The 20,622-nt window shown below is 38.3% G+C and overlaps 1 long non-coding RNA gene across 2 annotated transcripts; it reads left to right on the top strand.

The window, feature by feature from the left end:
- Positions 1-265: 265 nt before the first annotated feature.
- LOC139084016 (uncharacterized) lies at positions 266-16,613 on the top strand. Of its 2 annotated transcripts, none has more exons than XR_011541292.1 (3): positions 266-390; positions 2,398-2,503; positions 15,861-16,613. It is a non-coding gene; the product is annotated as an uncharacterized lncRNA (long non-coding RNA). The 2 variants fall into 2 exon arrangements; XR_011541293.1 differs by lacking the exon at positions 15,861-16,613 and adding an exon at positions 2,594-3,621 and having other exon boundaries at positions 269-390.
- The last annotated feature ends 4,009 nt before the right edge of the window (positions 16,614-20,622 follow it).

Genomic DNA, 20,622 nt, shown 5'->3' with positions numbered 1-20,622 from the left:
CGTGGGTTTCCTCTTCAGCTTCTGGGTGAGAAAATCCAGCAAGGTGCTTTGGAAACATTTGGCACTTTTTTTGTGAGACATTCAAATTGTTCCATAGACATTATCTCACCAACAGTCATTTCCTCCTGGTGAGGGACGCCAAGGAACAATTTATTCCTATCTTTAAAGGGCGCAAAGAGGTTAAATGACTCATCTGTGGAGCTGGAAATAGAAGCTGTCTCCGGAATCAGCTCTGTGTATAAAAGCAACTGCCAGACGACTTCATAAACGAGTGTGAGTTAAAGGTTACTGATATTTCTCAAGACCCACTTGAGTTGCTGGAGTCATCACTTACCAGTAAACAAAGAACTCAGAAGTGGAGGAAGAACTGAAGATTGTTTTTTCAAGTAGGTAGGTTTTTGTATTTCTGTGTAAGCTTTCCTCTGACTTACAGTATTCTGTAAAGAAGACTCAAGAAGATTTTCAATATCAATAGAATATCCACAGCACATAGGCAGAAATGTGCCCCGTGTTTAAAGTGTATCCGTGTTATACATCATCCATGCTGCTCCCAGCTATTAGAGGAGGATGGAGCAACACAGATATATTTAATGTGTCGTGATTTTATATAACCTAGAGGTTCCTGCCTTGCAAAAACATCATAAGAACTGGTTCAGTTCCTATATTCTTCACTATACTTTGGTAAAAGCTTGGCTGCAGAACTGTAGCCCCCATTCCTGTGGAAGGAATGGGAAAAGGTGGCAACTGATCGCATTCTCTTGCTTGAAATAATGTTTTTTTTTCCACTTGGCTTTCAGGATTCCTCAATCACTCAATTTTCTTTGTATACTTCTGGCCATTCCTTGTTTAGTGTATTGCTCATGCCTCCTCCAACTGCTGGAACCTAAGAATTTGGGCTGTCCTGAGGCTTAGCCCTCGTTGCCTTCTCTCTTGTGTGTGTGCTCAGTGCTAAGTGCTCTCATCTTGTCTCTTGTTTATTCTCCCTCAGGCTCACTCTCTCCTGAGCAGACAGGCTTCCTGCCCTCACCAGGGGAACTCCAGCTTCAGAGCCTTTGCGCTCGCTGTTTCTTCCGTCTGTCCTGGTTTCCAGCGGACAGTCACAGTACCCGTTCCCTCACTCCTTTCCAGCCTCTCCCGTTCCTTGCGATGGACCCCTTCAAACTGCCTTCCCCGTTACCGCACCCTAGTCCTCTTTTCCTGCTTTATTTTTTCTCCTTTGAAATTATTGCTATTTAACACATGAAGTTTATTTACACTATTTATTTTCCATCTCTCCTCACTACAATGTAAGTTTTGTGAAAGTAAGGAAATTGTCTGTGCTGGACTATGCCCTATGCGTGGACAATGTCAGTCATGGCCACAACTCAATAAATATTCATTAGATAGGGGGCTGGCCCCGTGGCCGAGTGGTTAAGTTTGCACGCTCCGCTGCAGGCGGCCCAGTGTTTCGTTAGTTCGAATCCTGGGCGCGGACATGGCACTGCTCATCAGACCACGCTGAGGCAGCGTCCCACATGCCACAACTAGAAGAACCCACAACGAAGAATACACAACTATGTACCGGGGGGCTTTGGGGAGAAAAAGGAAAAAATAAAATCTTAAAAAAAAAATAAAATAAATAAATAAATAAATATTCATTAGATAAATGAAGGAAAACTGATGTCATGATTAATAGAATGGCCTAAACTTTGACAAAACATGCTGATCTTCATTTGAGCCATCCCATCATGGAAAATGATCGCTACCTGTCACAGACCCATCACAAGTCTTACGTCTATTTCATCCATTCAATTGAACCGTATGAAACTGCCCACAATTAGACTCATTTGGCACTAAGAAGACATCGGTTTCCTATGGTTCAACCTAGATGTAAAATGAGATCAGGAAAAAAATGCAAAGCAATCTAGACAAATATCCTATGAATAAAATTGTTCTGTTTCTTCCTCAGTGATGACTGTTTCCTCCTTTGACTTCCTGAGGCTTACAAATATAGTTTTCCAATTATAAAATCTACAAGTCAAATGTTAACTTGCACTAAAAAAATAAAAGGCCTTCCAATTACCCAGAACCCCACTCGCTGTGGCGCAGCCCTACCTCTGTAGTTGCCTGAAGCTTAGAGGCTGACAGTTGCCAAGTGAGGAAAGTCTGTCTCTGGACTCGCATGTGCTTTTTTACACCCTCATGGAAAGATGATTAGTTAACACCTTTTTATTATTATTATTATTATTGGAGAAATACAAAGAAAAATAATCAATCAACTCTACCAAAGATTTTGAAATATTTAGTCAAGTTCTCATTTTTTCTGTTACACCTTTCCATTTTTCTTTTAAGTAGTCTTCCTCTGAGGAAATCTATTTCAGATTATGAAAATTTCTGCATCTTTTCTCTTTTTTCAAGAGGAAAAGAGAAACAGGAAGAAAGAGAAAAGAAAAATGCTTTTATTGCTCTGCCCTTGAATGGAAAATGATCACCAGTGAGTTTGCCACACATCAAAAAGTAAAAGGTAATACTCATCCCTAAATCTCTCCCATTATTTCCTCTCCACTGCTTGAACAATTAGCTGTGCTGGTCTCAGCCAGTCTCTCTCTTCCAGGTGACACAAGCCCTCAAGTATGCTCAAACCAGTGGAATATGGGGTTTCCTCCCATGGTAGATGGCGGGGCATAAAACAGAAGAGTGCGTCTCTGCAATCAGGGGAGGCAGGTTCAGATGAGATGAGAAAATCGATGGACAGCTAAAAAGAGAAACTAACTTACTGATCACCTGTGATGTGCTCATCTTTTACCCAGAACTTTTCCTCAACAACCATGCAAGGCCAGATTCTCCCATCTCCATTATTCACACGAATAATCTAGGGGCAATTAATAAGCTTAACATATATTTTTTTATAATATATACTTAGGCTGGGAGAAAAAATGATGACAGTTATTCTAATGAGGAAGTAGAAGAGTTACAACGTGGACCTAGTTTCATTTAGAATCAAATTTTTGGCCTGTCAACTAACCACGCTATAATCATTTTGGTATATGAAACCAGGTTAATGGTCATGTAAGCAGTTATTAAGGATTTATCTTTCCTCTGTCCAAAAGGATTTAAAGTAACTACATTCTAAAAAACGTGACCAAAGTTGTAAGTTTTCATCATCTCTAATCCAAGAGGAATTGAAATGGTTACGGCCCATCCAAAAGCCGCTTTACTCTAAATTAAGCCACAGTGATTATAGGATGATACTCCTTTAGAAAACTTGTTAACTTCATAGAGAAAATCATCTCTTTAACAGTAGAGTCTACTGGCGGTTCCTTCAGTGACCATTTTTGTAGCTCACAAAAGTCAGCTACAACTTCTTCTGTTAATTGTAATGATAGAAGTTTCTAGACTGAATTGGTTTCGTCATCTCAAAAGGATGTTGCCAAAACAAATTTGAAGAAGGTCACTTTCTCTCAATTTTCAGCTATTTGGGTTTAAAGCTGTCAGACATTTGAAATACATATATTATCTTTACATGTTTCAACACATGATTGTTTTCCAAACCTATTTTTAGAAAATAAATATTAATGTATCCCAGTGCAAATAGATAGATGCCTTACATGTCAAGTATAGCAATAAATATTTAAAAAGCAACTATATGGTTCTGGTATTAAAGTCAGTTCATGAATTGACTATATTATAGCTATTGCCATAAAAATTTAATTTGCTGCTAAAACATGCATGGCTAACTTCTTAAATTAAATATTTTCTTAAAATTAAAGTTGATGTGGTAGGTAGAGTTTTTTAAATGGCCCTAGAAAGATGACCTATCGAGGGTGACGTATCTGATATGAGGACATATCACTCCATAACTATGTTATGTATTATGGCACGGTTGCCCTTAAGATAGGGAGATTATTTGAGATTGCCTAAGTGGACCCAATATAATTACATATGCCCTGTAAAGCAGAGAACTTTGACTGGTAGCAAAAGGAAAAGCCAGAGGGGTTTGAAGCTTGAGAAAGCCCCCATGCATTGCTGTGGATTTGAAGATGGAGGGGCTACATGCGAAGGAGTGAGGGTGGCCTTAAGGAGATAGGCATACCCCCAAGTGAGAGCCAACAAAGAAAGAGAGGCCTCAGTCCCACAACTGCAAGGACCTGAATTCAGCCAACACCTGAATGGGCATGGAAGGCTATTCTTCCCAGAGCCTCCAGGTAAGAGCCCAGCCTGGCTGACACCTTGATTTCAGCCTTGCGATACACTTAGTATAGAACTCATGGGAGCCTGCCCGCACTTCTCACCTATAAACTGTGAGCTAAGAAAGGAGTGTTGTTTAAGCCACATGGCTTCTGATACATTTATGCAGAAAAGCTAATACAGTTGGCAGCTGGAACGTGTGTTCTGTGGATGGCTGGCAAAGCCATAGTTGATGAATGGCGAAGTTCAACAGTCTTTTGAGTGGCGGCAAGGGTGGAACCAATTTATGTGGTAAAGTGTCAAGTCAGTGAGCGGACTAAGTCAATGAATTCCTGCAGCACTCACTAGACAGTAATTCTCCGTGTCATATTTAAGTGAAACAAGATTTGTATAGTATGAATCTTGCATTGTAAAGTTTACCATCTGCAAAGCATAATACAATAATGGAATTTAAAAGAGTCTACATTTATTCTTGTTCTACCACTTTGCAAATTACTGATTCTTGCCGAAAAACCTCTAAAATTTTCTTAACCTCACTTTTATCGGATAAGGAAATATATCTACAGGAACGGTTGCTGCAAGTACTGGAATATTCCAACCTTCACAATCAAGTAGATTGCATAGTGGTTAGAAACAGTATTTTAATACATGCAAAGACCTCAGAGACATAAGTAAAACTTTAACAAAAAATTTACCTTGTCTATTTAAGAAATGTGTTTGGGCTCAGGGACATGGCAACAGTAACAATATGGATACCCTCTGTATTCCAGGAGTAACGAATAATTTGAAATTAAAGATTATTATATATGTGAAAGTGCTTTGAAAACTAAATAGCCGAAACATATACATTGCTGTTTTTATTTCTATTACTGTCGTCATAACTTAAAGTGTCTTAAACTGACTTTGTAAGGTAGCGCCCCAACTTCCAGCAAAATCAGCCCCCTAAGTTTTCCTGGAGTGACATGGGTTCCACGTGATGAATATATTCTTATTTCACTTCTGACCTCACTCAACACTTAGAGTGTACCTGCTGTGAGCGTTGGCTCCACAGTCTCCTTCCAGTTTCCATACGGTGGAGTGGAAATGGGCCATAAGCAGAGTTTTCCCAGTGTGAAGTGTCCGGATTGTTTCTCTCCCTTTTTTGCCCTTCGCTGTTTCTGATGGATCCTAAATAGTGTTCTTTGAACCTCAAAATGTTTAGTAATCTTTTAAGAGACATACCTATTTTTGTATTTTTCACTTAACTGGGAATTTTACCACTAAATATCTCTTGCGTTATTCCATAGAGACCTTGCAAGAAGCTTCTTCAAACAAGAAATCTATGCTTTTCAGAATGTCCCCTCTGACTGGTAAACTGTCTTTGCTATTATATTAAAGCTTTTCTTTCTGTTAGGATCAATTTCTTCCCAGGAGCCTGACTCCACACTCAAGTGACTTTATTTGACTTCCCCTACCAGTTGTCTAGAGGCAGCTGATCTCCAGGACTGGAAACAACTTAGGGTCAATACAAATAAAAACAACAAACTGAGAGAAATAATTTCATTGTTTGGATAAGTTTTTTACGTTATAGCCCAATTGTGTGTTGAGGTCAGTTGGTGTGTCTTTCATCATGGTTTTCCTTCACATTGGGCATTTTCATAAGGTATGCCATATAAAACTCTCGTCTGAAAACCACTAGTTTACGAAGAATGTTTTAGAAAGCAATAACTCTACATCAGGCCATTACAACACTAAAATCTTCTAAATCATTTACTCAAGAACTTTGAGAAGGGAAGGAAATTGGTAGAACAAGCACCAGGTTCAACTGGTCAGAAGGCAAGTGTTTGATTTTATTTTCTTTCTTTGCTGAGGAAGATTTGTCCTGAGCTAGCATCCATTACTAATCTTCCTGTTTTGTATGTGAGCCAACACCACACCATGGCCACTGACATACGAGTCGTGCAGATCTGTGCCTGGGAACTGAACCCCGGCCACTGAAGCAGAGCATTCTGAACTGAACCACTAGGCCACCAGGGCTGGCCCAAGGGTTTGATTGTTGATCTTGAATCTTGGTTCTAAATCTAAGTTATGTCACCAGTTTTAAAAATTGACAACATTTCTAGGCCTCAGCCTCCGCACTTAGTAAGGATAACCCTACATGTATAATCTTCTCATAGGGCTAATAAATAGAAAATAAAGAATTACAAGTTCTCTCTTCATGGGAGGTGGAATTTTCATGATAACAATGGCATAATACAATGGCATTGATATATATTAACTAATATTAGATATCATATTATCTAATGCTTAATACATATTTTATTAAATAATCATAATTTATGTGGTAGTTAAAATGTGTATTTTAGACACACGTTGCTGGAAAATTTTGGTCTCAGAAAATAGAGCCAGATTATTAAAGGTTAAGAGAAGAATCAATGAGCTTGAATGAAGAAGCTAACCACAGGATAGATTTAACAGGAAAGTCCCGTCACGTGTTTTAGAGCCCCATTGCCTTAACTCTCAGCAAATAAACTTATCTCCTCTTTCTACATTCCTGTACTTTTAGTCCTTATGAGCATATTGCTACTTATCTAGATGTAATTTTCCTCATTTCTAAAATAAAAGCAATTGGATTAGATCTTAGAACCCTAAAGTATTTCTAAGAAATTCTAGTCTTATAATGTGTTTGGGAAATAAAAGGAGTCTTTGTCAAACAGTTTGGGAAACACTCATGGCGTGCTCCTACCTTAAAGCTACATGATGTACATTCATATTCACACACTAACAGAATTGAGAAAACCTGGAGTATAAAAACTCACTTATGTTCGCTTAACCTAGCTCTTATCAAAGTGGTGGTTCAAAGCCTTTAACCCCGCCCACATCCCCTTCCTCCTACAATTTTAGTGCAAACCTGCCCAACTCCTATCTGCCAGAACTGCTTTCTTTTGCCTGAGGGCTGTCTCTGTCTCCACTCCTGTGTTTGGCCTGCCCACGAGAGGACCAGAAATGCTGAGGAGGTAGCCCCATCCTTACCTCAGCATCCTCTGCAGGAATTGGTGAGCTGTGCACTCTGGTTCCCTAGTACTCCGAGGGGCATATATGACACTGGCTTCCAGTTTTGCCAAGAACCAAGCTCAGCTCACCCTCAGTGGAATCCGTCATCATAGTGGACCATTTCAGGGGACATTCCTTCCTTGTCCTTCTTTCCTGATGTTCACTTTACCTCCCAAACAAAGCATTTCCACTCAGGGTCTGCCTGGGATAAGGAAGGAGTCTAAGTTAAGACGCACATTTGGAAATCAGTGGGCTACAATATCTTAATGGCTTCCACCAGCCCCACTTTTCGATGACCCAAATATATTAAGAGATTATTTCTGACAGTTTCAGGACACAAACCTCCAGTACCTGGCTTCTGTGAGTCACTTAATAAATGTTTCCTGAATAAATTCTTTTCTCCAGAGGGCAAAACCACAGATCTTGCAAAGGAAAAAGCGTGAATCCCGAGGACACCACTTTTGAACTTCCCATCTTTGGGGAGACTTAGTGGACGTATGGGCTGTGTCCTGGCTGTTTTTCTGCCACCTCCTTGATCAGCCTTTTGCCTCTTTGTCCCTCTCGTGGCTTTATCTCCAGTGATACAAAGCATCAATGCTTCTGTCTGCCATCTCCACACCTGGCTTGTCGAATCCATAAGAGATTCTTATTCCCTCTATGTCCTGTTCCCTTCCAATTCACCAATCTATATTCTATTCCCTTCCAATTCACCTTCACAGATGGAGGAAAAAGACCTGCTTAAATCCAATAATAAGGCCATTTACTGCGAGTCTACTACGTCTCCATGATGGACTATGTACATAGAATGGATCCATTAACTCTTGATATACATGACTTCGTTAAATCTTCAAAGAAGTCATGAGTAAACATTGTAAGCCCATTTTGCAGATGAAGAAATGGACACAGGGACCTTAAGTCATTCTTTCCAAAGGCATACAGCCATTGAGGGGCAGAGCGAAGTTTCTAAATGAAGCACAGAGGATGCCAAAATTCATCTCTTAATTTCTATCTTTGTTTTTCATTTTACATAGCATTTTTTTGTGCTTTTAATAAGAAAATGAACAAAAATGACTCACATTTCACATTGCCCACAAAACTCCAATTTTCCTTTCTTTTTTTTAAATACAAGCTTATTGAGGTATAATTACATACAGTAAAATTGCCCCTTTTTAAGTGTACTGTTCAATGAGTTTTGATAAATGGTTTAGATCTTGATTTAAGAAAAGCAGAAGTGGTGTCAAATATCAGTTCTGTCACTTACTAGTCTTGTGACTATGATAAAGTAGCTAAGATATTGTAAGCCTGTTTGCCGATCCTTAGAATGATGTAAATAATAATACACATTTCATAGTCGTTGCTAAGTATGGTTCCTGGCAAAGGGAATTAGGATACCAAAGTAATACTTCCGTAGACGGTTTTTGTGTGTGTGCCCAGAAAGAATTAACAAAATTTGATGTTCCCCTTACAGACAAGTTTAGGGACTAGGACAACCTTGGTGATTGATTGATTGCTATAGCCAATGTGACTTTTAATTAAAGTGCTTAATTAATTCAGTTAATGAGCCAAACCATGCTGGATGTCACGGAAAGTGAGGCGGGCAGGAGTCCCTAATTTTTAGAGTCCATAGTTCTGCCCCACAGCACCAGGATTTCCTTTTCTTCCCTGTGTCTCACTTTACATAACTGTCTCGTCTTCTGTTTTCCTCTTCGTTGGAAAGAAAGGACTTTGTCGGAGCTGATATTTTATCAGGGCTGCCACAAAAATATTATTTCCCCAGTTGACAACTACCTTTCACCCCATCCCAACTCCTCTGTGCTTTTCAAACCTCCTTGATGTACCACTGGAGATGTATGGTAATCGTTTTCAAATTTCACTGATAAAAATGGCTACCAGTTATAGCTGCCTTATTTTGGGTCACCAGATAAAGTACAGGACATGTTTCTTTAGTATGTTTATGAGCATGTCTTATACTTTTGGACGTGTTCATGTTAAAAAAAATTATTATCTGAAGTTCAAATTTAACTGTCTATTTTTATTTGTTAAATCTGGCAACTCTTGCCATGTTATGTTCCAGAAATTGTGTCAACCTCTTCAAATGTGTTATTTCTTTTGATCTATATGATGATATTGTGAGGTCAGTGCAGTTTTCCTCACTTTGTAAATGAGTCTTAGAGATGTTAAGAAAGAGGTTCAGGGTCATACAGCTCTTTCAGAACAGATTGGCCAACACAACACACCACCACTTCGCAAGGAAAGACTGGAAAAGTGCTTCCTGGGACGTCCATCACAGTTACCAACTGTGGGACATTAGGAAACTTTATGTAACTTTTATTTTTAAAGATATGTGAAGATGTGTGATTGAATGAAAAGAGTCTGTTTTAGAGTGATATGAAGGTTAAATTTCACTTTATAGTTTTTAAAAAATTTATTTGCATTTTTAGCTTTCTCTTTTGAAATAACCTTGACATTAAAAAGTTGCCAAAATAATACGAAGAATTATTGAATTCACCTCACTCACTTTCTCCAAATGTTAATCTTTTATAATTACAGTAAAATTATCAAAACAAGGAAATTAACATTGATATAAATTATTCAGTTTTTGCCAATTGCTCCACCTATGTCCTTTTTTAAATTAAAATTCAGTACAGAGTCACACATATTTAAGCTGTCGTGTCTCCTTAGTCTATTCCAATTTGGAACAGCTCAATTTTTCTTGGTGTTTCATGACCTTGGCACATTTGTAGAATAACAGTAGTTATTTAACAGAATGTCCATGGAACAAAATAAATATTTATGACCCCATTCTGTTATAAATAAGTATTAGGTAATGCTCTGTTTAATGGTATAATTCCAAATAACAAATATGGAAGAAATGACAGAAATGGAAAATCAATATTTGACTAAAACTGTAGCAATAATTATTTCTGGCCAATAATCATCAATGGATGCTAAAATTAGTGGGTGAAAGTATGATGAGAAACAAGATATTTGTATAGTTTCAAACTTTTTACCACAGATATTTATAAATTTCAAAGGGTAAGAGTCACTTTACAGTGGAGAAACTTCACAGACAACATCTTAACCAAGTGATCACCAATCATGAGACATAGCGACACTTATGTCTCCTGGTCCGATGCAGTGAGAAGAGTCCAACCCCAGTTGAGTGGTGCTCTTGTCAAAAATGCATAACCTGAATTTAATCACAAGGAAACATCAGACCAACCCATCTTGAGGAACATTCTACAAAACAACTCATTACTTCACTACATAACATTTTAAACATACAGAAATATAACAGCATGGTTAAACAAATGCAAGCATTTGTCCAATTTGCACCCGCACTTTTGTAATGAAAATAAATGTTTCAAAAAGTGATGAAGCCCCACCTGTCTCTTTCTTTCCTTCCCTCCCCAGATTTTACCATCATCCTAAAGTTGATGTGTATCAGTCTCATGCATATTCTATACTTTTATCACTTGTGTACGTACACATAAACTATACATACTGTGGTAGGCTGACCAATAGTCCCCTAAGTGTGCACAACCTAATCCCCTAGTTTGCATTGTTTGAATTAGAATCTCACCTTACGTGGCAAAAAGAGACTTTGCAGATGTGATTAAATTAAGGATCTTGAGACAGGGAGGTTATCCTGGTGGGCCCAGCATATAATCACAAATGTCCTTACAAGAGAGAGGCAGAGGGAGATTTGAATACAGTAGAGGAGAAAGCAATGTGGTCATGGGAGCAGAGACTGAGTGACGGGACTGGAAGGCAAGGAATGCCAGCAGCCTCTAGAAGAGGAAAGACAGAGAACATGTTCTCTGGAGGGACCAGAAGGGAGAAGCACTGCAGACACTGTGGTTTGAGCCCAGTAAGACTCATTCTGGACTCCTGACCTCCAGAATCTAAGAGAATAAATTTATGTTGTTTTAAGCACTGGAATTTGTGTTAGTTTGTTACAGCAGGAATAGGAAACATCACACATACTATGGATTTGTGTTAATATTTGCATACGTCAAATATGTAAATAATTTTTGCTTACAAAATTAAATTCAACTTTATAATTTTGAGATTTACTAATGTTTATACCCAGTGAATGCTTTCATTGTAACTGTTACATTATCATCCCGGTGAATGAAGCAATCGTCTTCACTAACCCATTCTCAGATGACTATGTAGTTCAGGTTCATGTCTGCTTTCCTGGTATATCATCACCCTCTCTTTTCTCCCAAAAAACAAAGTAAGCTTTGCTTTTTTCCCCTGAAATTTCCCCCAAAATTCTCTTTGTCGAAATTACTCTTATAAATTTCCTATCACACATGATCATCTTTTTTCAAACACTCTTGCTATTACATTTTCTTCTATGTTTTGCTATCACACGAGGAAGCATTGAATATTCTCTCACATGTCCTCTTGTGCACACGTGTAAAACATCTTTCTAGAGTTGACCCAAGAAGTGGAATTCTTGGGTAATATATGGATGGGCATTGCCAGTTTTGCTAGACTTTGCCAAATTGCTCCTCAAAGCGATTGTTCCTGCTCCTTAATATTTCATCCTAGCAGGTGTAATTTTTTTTCCTATCCAATGAATGTAAGTTGGCATCTGTATTACTTAGGGAAAAAAACAAATTTTCCCAACAAAGAGATCAAAAAAATATAGTGGATTAAATAAAATGGAAATTTATTTGTCCCTAGTGTGCTGTTCAAACAGAGTGACCCAGGGCTGAGAGATTGGTGCTGCCAACCTTGACCCGGTACTTAATGGCTCTCTAGTCTGTGCCGTATTCCGGGTTGAGTGGGTTTGGAGGTCGGGGAGAGAAAGCTCAAGGCAAAGGTTTGCATTTTTAAGATGACTGGAATATTGCACACTTCATTTATTCTCATATCTTGTCAGCGCACCCATAGTCACATTACCTCACCTAATTGCAAAGAGAGACTGGGCATGCTGTATTTTGCTTGGTGACTACACCTGGGGGCATGGGCTCCTACTATGTAAAGAGGGGAGGAAATCAATATTGGGAATCAGTTAATGGTGTCTATCAGAATCTGCACCCCTGGATGCCTAAGAAGCTATGTACACTCTTCCCACATATAGAGCATGAGCCTTTCCACAACAGAGGCAAATAAAGCTCAATGCAGTTTTGCAGCCAGCTCTAATTACAGGACTTTGGGGTGACAAGCAGTCCTCTCCACAGAAAGTCTAATCCCCCCCATATATAATGATGGAGTAGAAGCAACAAACTACAATAAAGAACTCCTGCAGACGATGGATGAGGGGACATCAGCAGTCACTGCTCCATTGCAACAAAGTAATCCTGACGGACAGGAATGGTGAGGACCCCTGCCCTTGGAGCGGTGGTAGAAATTCCTTGTTAAACATTCTCCCACTGCCATCAACCCTCTCTTCCCTTCTGGTCTATTTTCTTACATAAATACACAATAAAGTCATCATGTCCCAATAACTTTTTTAGTCATAGTTCTTAAAGCGGCAGACTTTCCTCACACTACTTCCTTTTATTTAATTTGAGACTTCTCTGCTCACTTCCTTATTCCTCACTAGTGAGAGCCATCTATGGTAGCGTCCTCTGAAATAAGCTGCTTAGGCAAGAAGGCAACCAGCCTAAGACCTGGCTTACATGGTCTAGCTAGAAGCACTAACCAGAGTCCTGTGAGAGAGAGGCTGAGAGCCAATCTTATCTCCTTTTCTTGGAGATAGGTGAGCAATTAACCTTCCCAACCATTGAAGCCCTGAAGGTCAGAATTCTTAGTCAGATGGCCACAGAGTGATCTTTAACCTGTTTCCAAATTTTGTATATTTTTTTCCGATAAAGCAATTATATAAGTAAATTGTGGTCTTAATTAAGAAAGTCATACCATAAGAAAAACTTCTGCTAACAATTAAGTTTTCCAGTGGAAATTGACATGGAATTTGCATATTTAGATGGGGCTTTTAGTGCTTCCTACAAGCCCAGCTGGTGAATGGCATGAAGCACTTCTTGGTGAAATTTCTTTCACCTTCTGCTGACTTCCACTTCTATTGACTATGCAATTTACAACTCTGTAGGGACGGAGATTTACTCGCTGCTTTTTGTCTGTTGAAGATGCAAATAATTTCTGTCCAGTGGAACAGAAAATCACAGAGATTGTGCTTCATGACCATACTGGACATTAGACAATTTTGTATCTAACTCAACATTTTTATGTTAAATTCTTTTAACTGTTTTATATGCCTAATTCCTTAGGTGGCCTTTAGATTGGCTTAACATCTTAATGGCTCTCATTTATTAATGAATCAACTAAAATCACTTTATGTTTGAGTGAGAGGTATAATTTTACTTTAAAAAAAATTACATGTCAAGAGCTTACAATAATCTGTTTATTTACTGGTGCAAATTATTTCCCTCAAATTCTGATATATTGTTCCTGTTCAATATAAATTTTTCCTATTTAGGAACTAATTTTAACTTAATGGAAAATTTAATGAAGATACACTGCAATGTCAAAACTGTGCTCACTTCGTGTTGAAACAGAGTGATAGTACTGTTTCTATGGGGATGCAATAGTACTGTTTCTATGGGGATGCAACACTCAAATATTCAGAGCTTTAAAATATATTTAGATCATTTCAACAGTATTAGCATTTTGAAACTATTGGCCTAGATAGAATTCCAGCAGGTTTTAACCCCGTCAAAAACATAAGTACTCTTAGAAAACAGTTATAAAACAAATTTCAGAAAGATAATGTCTAGTTTTTCATTTTGAGTAAAGAATGGTATAATATAATAATCTTTTGTTCTTAATGAGAGACAGAGTTTAAAGCTAACTCTTAATTTTAGACAAATAGTGTTTCATTTAGAACAAGTTAAGCCATAACGATCACCGCAGGTGTGCAATGCGTCCAATGCGCTTGATTCTCTGTAAATGCTCGGCCACGCAGGAGGGCACAGTCACTTTGGAAGTCTCTGAGGTTTCCTGTTAGAAACAGAGGTTAGGATAGATTTGTCATTTTGTTAACTAGCTTGGGGGGAAAAAAGTACAAATCTCAGAAAAGAGTATTTGAGAACAGAATTGGATCAAAGCAAGTTTCCTTCTTTTTAAAAATTGTCCTTTTTATATTTTATAACATCTAACGCCATCTTTAAGTTTCATCATATTTACCTACGAGTTTACTAAGTACTGTGGATATTTACATTTTTTTGCATAAAACATGCATACTTTTTTTTCTTTTATTGGACAAAAGGCATAATCAAATAAAAATAATAAATTCTAAGAAATAATCTAGGAAGGGCTTTAATAACTGTCATAAATAGAATTGAAATGTTCTTGTTTAATATTTAGAGTAAAAAGTTGAAATTATTAAATATCTTAGAGTCATTGAAGAAATGTTCCCCTTTCAACTGAAAAATTAACAATCATGTAAGATAGGAAAAAAGACTCATTCATACATGTGGCATGCGTGCTTCTTAGACACCAGACACACCTTTACGTAGTTGGAAAAACTTCTTCAATGAGAAAAACTTCCGCTTTTTACAAAAGCTGTTAGCATCTTAAGGTGCTGAAATCATGGGTGATTTCTCTTTTCTTTCTTTTCATTTTCATGCTTTTCTGTGCTATCAATCATTCCTTTCATCAGTGGTCTGCAACATGCTGTGTGCATCATTGTTTTTTTCCTCCTGCGTAGCATTCTGTTGCATGACGATGCCAGAGTTGTTTATCCATTTCCTTCTCGATAGACTTTGGGGTTGTTTTCACTGTGGGACACTCATGAAGAAGTTCGTTATAAACATTATTGTAGTAAGTCTCTTGTGGACATAACACACTCATTCTCTTGAATGTTTACCTAGGAAAAGCATCTCTTGGTTACTGGAAGCATGTAAGTTTAATACTGTGAACTAAGAATGTCTGAAATGTTTGCACCATATGCGGAAGATAAAAAAACAAACACATAGATATGGGGAGCAGATTGGTGGTTACTAGAGGGAGAGAGAGGGCCAAAGGAGTAAAGTGGGTCATGCATACGGTGATGGATGAAAACTAGACCTTTAGTGGTGAGCACGAAGCAGTCTATACAGAAGCTGAAATATAATGATGTACACCTGAAATTTACATAATGTTATAAACCAACGTGGCATCAATAAAATTCCTATGATCTACTCTTCTCTACTATACCCTCTCTTTTGTTCTTGATATGAATAATTAATGCTATTTTCTTTTGTCTTAATTAATCTTGTGAGTTTATCAGTTTCACTATATTACTATAGTTATGTATCTTAATGTTATTTTATAAATTTTGCAACAAATTGCCCTTTTTGTTGTTTAAACAGGCAATAGTCTTTATTTTTTAATATTTGTTTTTCCTCACATATTTTTTATATTCCTGGTAATGTTTATTCCTCCGATAATTCCCTCCCTTCATGTAGATTCAGTTCCATCATCCTGAAGAATTCCCCTCAGTATTTCTTGAATAGAAGGAATACTATTGATAAATTCTTTCTGCTGCTTCTCATCATCAAAATATATATTTCCTTCTCAGATGTTACTTTGAATTGATTTTGAATGACCTTCTTAAGAGACCTAATTGCTTCCTTGGTTTAATAGAAAAGAGAAAGAAAAGATATGCAATTAATATAATAATGCTGGAAAGCTCTTTCCATTGACAGCATCCCATGGTGTGAAGTCACCAGCTAGAAGAAAAGTGGCTGAAGCCTTGCTAATAGAGCAGCATCTCTGTTCCCCTGTGCTATTCCTGCTTGATTAATTCTCGCTTACTCGGAGCTATGTGGCGTCAAAGATTCTTTGTGAGGACTGAGTCTTTTTCCAAAAATAAAGAAAGAGAAGTTCTCAGTTTGAACTTTAAAGTGGCCTCTCTGACCGGGAACGCAGGAAGGAAGCACATGCCGGAAGCACATGCCAGAAGCACACTACCACTTTGGGTAACAATCATCTTAACAAGCCTGGGCTCAGCTTCCCTTGTCGAAAATAAAAGAAAAGAAATCCAAGGAATATTTTTTACTCTACAAGTTTGCCATTTACCAAAATGGCTTCACAAATAATTTCTTTTTTCTTTAACTGTATCACTATTTTTATGACATAACTTGTGTGTCATAATTCTACTGAAAAAGAGAAAAAGCAGCCCTGACTGTTGTCAGCCTGGAGATAATCTGGCTCTACAGACTATGCCGTACCAAACAGAAACCAATTCACAGAGCTGATTGTGATGGCAGGAGACAAAAACAAGACCACTGTAATTATGTCTGAACACAGACAAAAAGAAGAACAAAACCACACATGTGACCAAAATTCCACTTCTTCTCGCAAACATCAGTGATGACTGCATCTATATCAATTATAGCTGTGGCCCTCCTCTTTGCCTCCCAACTGTTAAATAAAAACTTATTTAACTGCCGAATTAAGTAATTTGTCATGTGCTCAATCCTCTAAAAACCTCTCCTTAGACCCTCTGACTGAGACCGCTATCATTTCACTTTAGCGTGCTGTCTCCCTTATTGCCTCTTTCCGATAAACCCAAGTTTGTCCCTCTGATGGTATGGTTTTGGCCTAGAGGGCATTGATACTACCAATAAGATATCTTTGCGGAAAGATCTGATGTTAGATGAGATCTTTTTCCTTTTGTTTTTCATTTCTGTTTCTTTGTTCTTCAAAAACTTTGAGATTGGTGGAACAAACTCCCTTCAAAAAAGATAGCATAGAAAAATCAGTTAAAAAATTTACAACTCTCCTATTTATGTTAAAATTCCCTCTCTAGTCCCCGAGAGAGAGTTTTGCTTCCAGTGTCATGTAGTAAGCTCCTAACACAGGACTCTCCCAAAAGAAACGACTATAAACTCTGAGGAAAATTACACAGTCCCCGGAGGATGGACAAAAGCTGTCAGATTTTGGCAGTGAGTCAAAACTTGGAAGAGGGCCCAGCACTGGGTAAGTTCCCCAGTTTTCCAACTTTAGCTTGAGGGGCAACTGCATGTGCAGTGCAGGGCAGCTGTAACGCTGACTGAAAACTCATCTTTCTGGCCTGACCAACTGGGCTCAGGGCAATGACAATTAACCGTACATAAACGCTAATTCTCTGTATAAACTCTACTGAATTGGCAGAGTTATGTGATTCCTGAAACATGCATATACTCGGCAGTCTCAAAGTGGCTTTCTGCTAAGACCAGAAGAACTACGCAGATTGGAAATGCTGTTCAACACAGACAAGACAGAGCTAGGAGTCTGAGTGTAACCTGATAAAACAAAGCATCAACACTCTTTGGAGAAGAACAACAGAACCCAGAATCTCCACAACGTAGCTTAAAACATGTCCAGAAATTGTGATGAATATATTTCAGAGACTCTGGACTAAGTTCAAGCTCTCTGAAAAGTTTATATTTGTTTGATAACTCTTTGTTTAGTTGGACTCAAACTCCCATCTCTAGCTCATTTATGCTAGGAGAAATCTAAAATCTTTGCCCAGTTCTTTCAGCTTCCAGCTGCTGTGTTTGCCCAGATCTCTGGAGTATCTTCCATGCATGTGTAGTTTAGTGCTCAGGTAAGCTTTTAGAAAGGATTTATGTACAGGTTCTGAAGCTTTCTCTCCCTGCAGCTCCCTCCTTTGTAAGACTCTATGCTTTTCCTGCTAGTCTGACAGCCCTGAAAATTGTCTTCTGACATGTCCAGCCAGTAAATACTAAGCTTTGAATAGCCCACCCTCAGACAAAAAGCCACAGATATTCAAATCTTACCCAGTATCATTCCCATACTCAAAAGCTGACTTCCTTCTGTTTTCTGCCTACTTTTGCTAAATCTATAGTTCCATTAAATATGTTTTAAAGGATAATATTTTGTCTAAATTTCATAATTTTTATCTATATGAGGGTTAATCAGACCAAGCTACTTTGCAGTTGCTGAACACTGAATTCCCATTGCTCCAATGCGGGGCCATTACACATGTTTCATGGCAGTCAGTGTAATTTTGCCTTCCTATGGATGGGAGAAACTTACTGGGGTCTATCTGACTAAAGTAGATAGAGGAAAGTACAGTAGAAAACCAGGAGGTCAAGCTACATTCAATAATGTTACTAGAACTTGTTTATTATACATTTATACGTTTAATGACCTTTTTACCTTTCAGATACTTGTTGAAGACAAGAAAACATCAACAGATTCTTTACATATAGCTTGAACAACACGGAAATTTTTTTCTCTCTTTTTAACTGTTTAACTGTTGCCCTTGATTTCCTGTCTCCATCACTGTGATACATTTCAGAACTTATTTTGGAAAAATAAAAATTTACAATTTCACAGTAGCCACTATGGCAAGCACATCTGGGGATGGGGATTGGGAGGGAGAATAAAAGCAGAGGAGAAGGAAAGGGGCTTCTTAACGCTAGGTTGTAGAAGCTTCTAGCATTACTTTTGGATGCTTCCTTGTGGTTTTCCAAAGACTGTTAAAAAAAGGGGAGAGGGAGGAGGTTTTCTTGGTGAAAAATGGAGGCTCATATTACTTTCGGCTCTATGGACCATGATGTGTTAGCACTCACTCCCAGAAACAGCAAAGTGTTGAAACCACGCTAGCAGCTACGGCTCTAAGAACACAAATAGGAATTTATAACACCTACTGACGCACTTCACTGCCCACTGAGTCAAACTGAATGAGCTGAGTCTTGGCCGTTGTGGATTCAATAGGTGGAGAAACTGCTCTATAAATATCTAAGTCTCCTTTTGTAAGAGAATATAAAAATAGTACCTCTGCTCGCTCCTCGAAGTTTTCCTGTGTTCGCTGTGGGTATGATAACACCTGGACAGCTTAGTTTCTACAGATACAAGGGAAATAAATAGTGGCCCTACATAAAGCCAAACATCACACAAATCCTGACCAAAGAAGTCAAAGACGAGTAGCAGCTTGGTGCTTCCTATGTATTATTTATGATCAATGCATTAGGTTCAAAGAAATGTGGAATCCATGTTAAAAAAATTGGTCTATAAAGATAGGATATTAAGGTAAATTGTTAATATACTATCTCAATCAGTAAATGTTTATTTCATCTAAAAAAGTCAACACTAGCACACAATGAATTAATCAAAAAAGGTCACCAATCCTTTTCTATGGTAGGCAGCCTCTAAAACGACTACCAATGATCCGCACCTCCTTGCACACATTCCCTGGTATATATAACCCCCTCCCTGTGGGGGCTGGACCTAGTGACTTCCAACCATAGAATACAGCACAAGTAATGAGATGTCACTTCTGCGATTAAGTAGCCATAAAACTGTCACTTCTTGTATACAATTCTTTCTCTCTTTGTTCATCTCTCTCAGAATCCTCACTCTGGGAGTAATAAGCTACCACCCTGTTAGCTACGCTAGGGAGAAACCCATGTGTCCAGAAACTTACATCTCTAGCCAACAGCCTGTGAAAGCCAAAGGACTGACAAGAGCCAGAAGAGTGATCTTGGAGATGGACCTTCCCATCATCGCTTCCTGAGTCTCTTACAGTTGGGCTGACACTGTAACTGCAGCTTTGTGAGTAACCCTGACCCAGAATTACAGCTAAGCCACACCTGGATTCCTGACCCAGAGAAACTTGAGATAATAAATGTTGTTTTCAAGCTACTACATTTTGAGGTATTAGCAATATCTCAGTCGATAACAAATACTCCTATTAAGTATTCTCTAAGAGCTTTTGTAGTTGAACACTATAATTACTTATAACAATCAAGATAACTTCATTTCTATTATAGTAGAAGTTGAAAATAAGAGAGTATAGCATGGTTTCTAGCTGTAGTAGCTACAACAGGTGAGAGTAGTGATGATAAAAAGAAAACAAACACTTGTTTACTTAACAAATACTTACTAAACAACTATAATTTTCCAAAAGTTATGAAGAGTTCTCCAAAGGCAGAGCACAGGTCATCTTGAACCTTTCAGGCTAATAATGAATTACGACACCATGTGATAGGTGTTACAGCAGTGGTGCAAGAGGAACCTCTCCCTGCAATGAATGATTGATGAGTTCAAAGTCTATTATCAAGAAACAGCCAATGAAGAGCTGACCAGGTGGCGCAGTAGTAAGCGCGCATGTTCTGCTTCGGTGGCCTGGGGTTTGCTGGTTCGGATCCCGGGTGCGGACATGGCCCCACTTGGCAAGCCATGGTTTGGTAGGCGTCCCACATATAAAGTGGAGGAAGATGGGCACAGATGTTAGCTCAGGGCCAGTCTTCCTCAGCAAAAAGAGGAGGATTGGCAGCAGATGTTAGCTCAGGGCTAATCTCCCTCAAAAAGAAAATAAATAAATAAATAAATAAATAAAATAAAAAGAAACAGCCAATGTAAAAGGGCTCTGCCAATTTGGAAACAAAAACTTGATGTTATAACATGAAGAAAGCCAGAAGTGAGACTAAAGTGAGAAAATAAGTTACCAAACAT

The sequence above is a fragment of the Equus przewalskii genome, chromosome 6 (assembly GCF_037783145.1).
Source record: "Equus przewalskii isolate Varuska chromosome 6, EquPr2, whole genome shotgun sequence".
NCBI lineage: Eukaryota > Metazoa > Chordata > Mammalia > Perissodactyla > Equidae > Equus > Equus przewalskii.
This window is presented reverse-complemented; position numbering and strand designations above follow the sequence as displayed.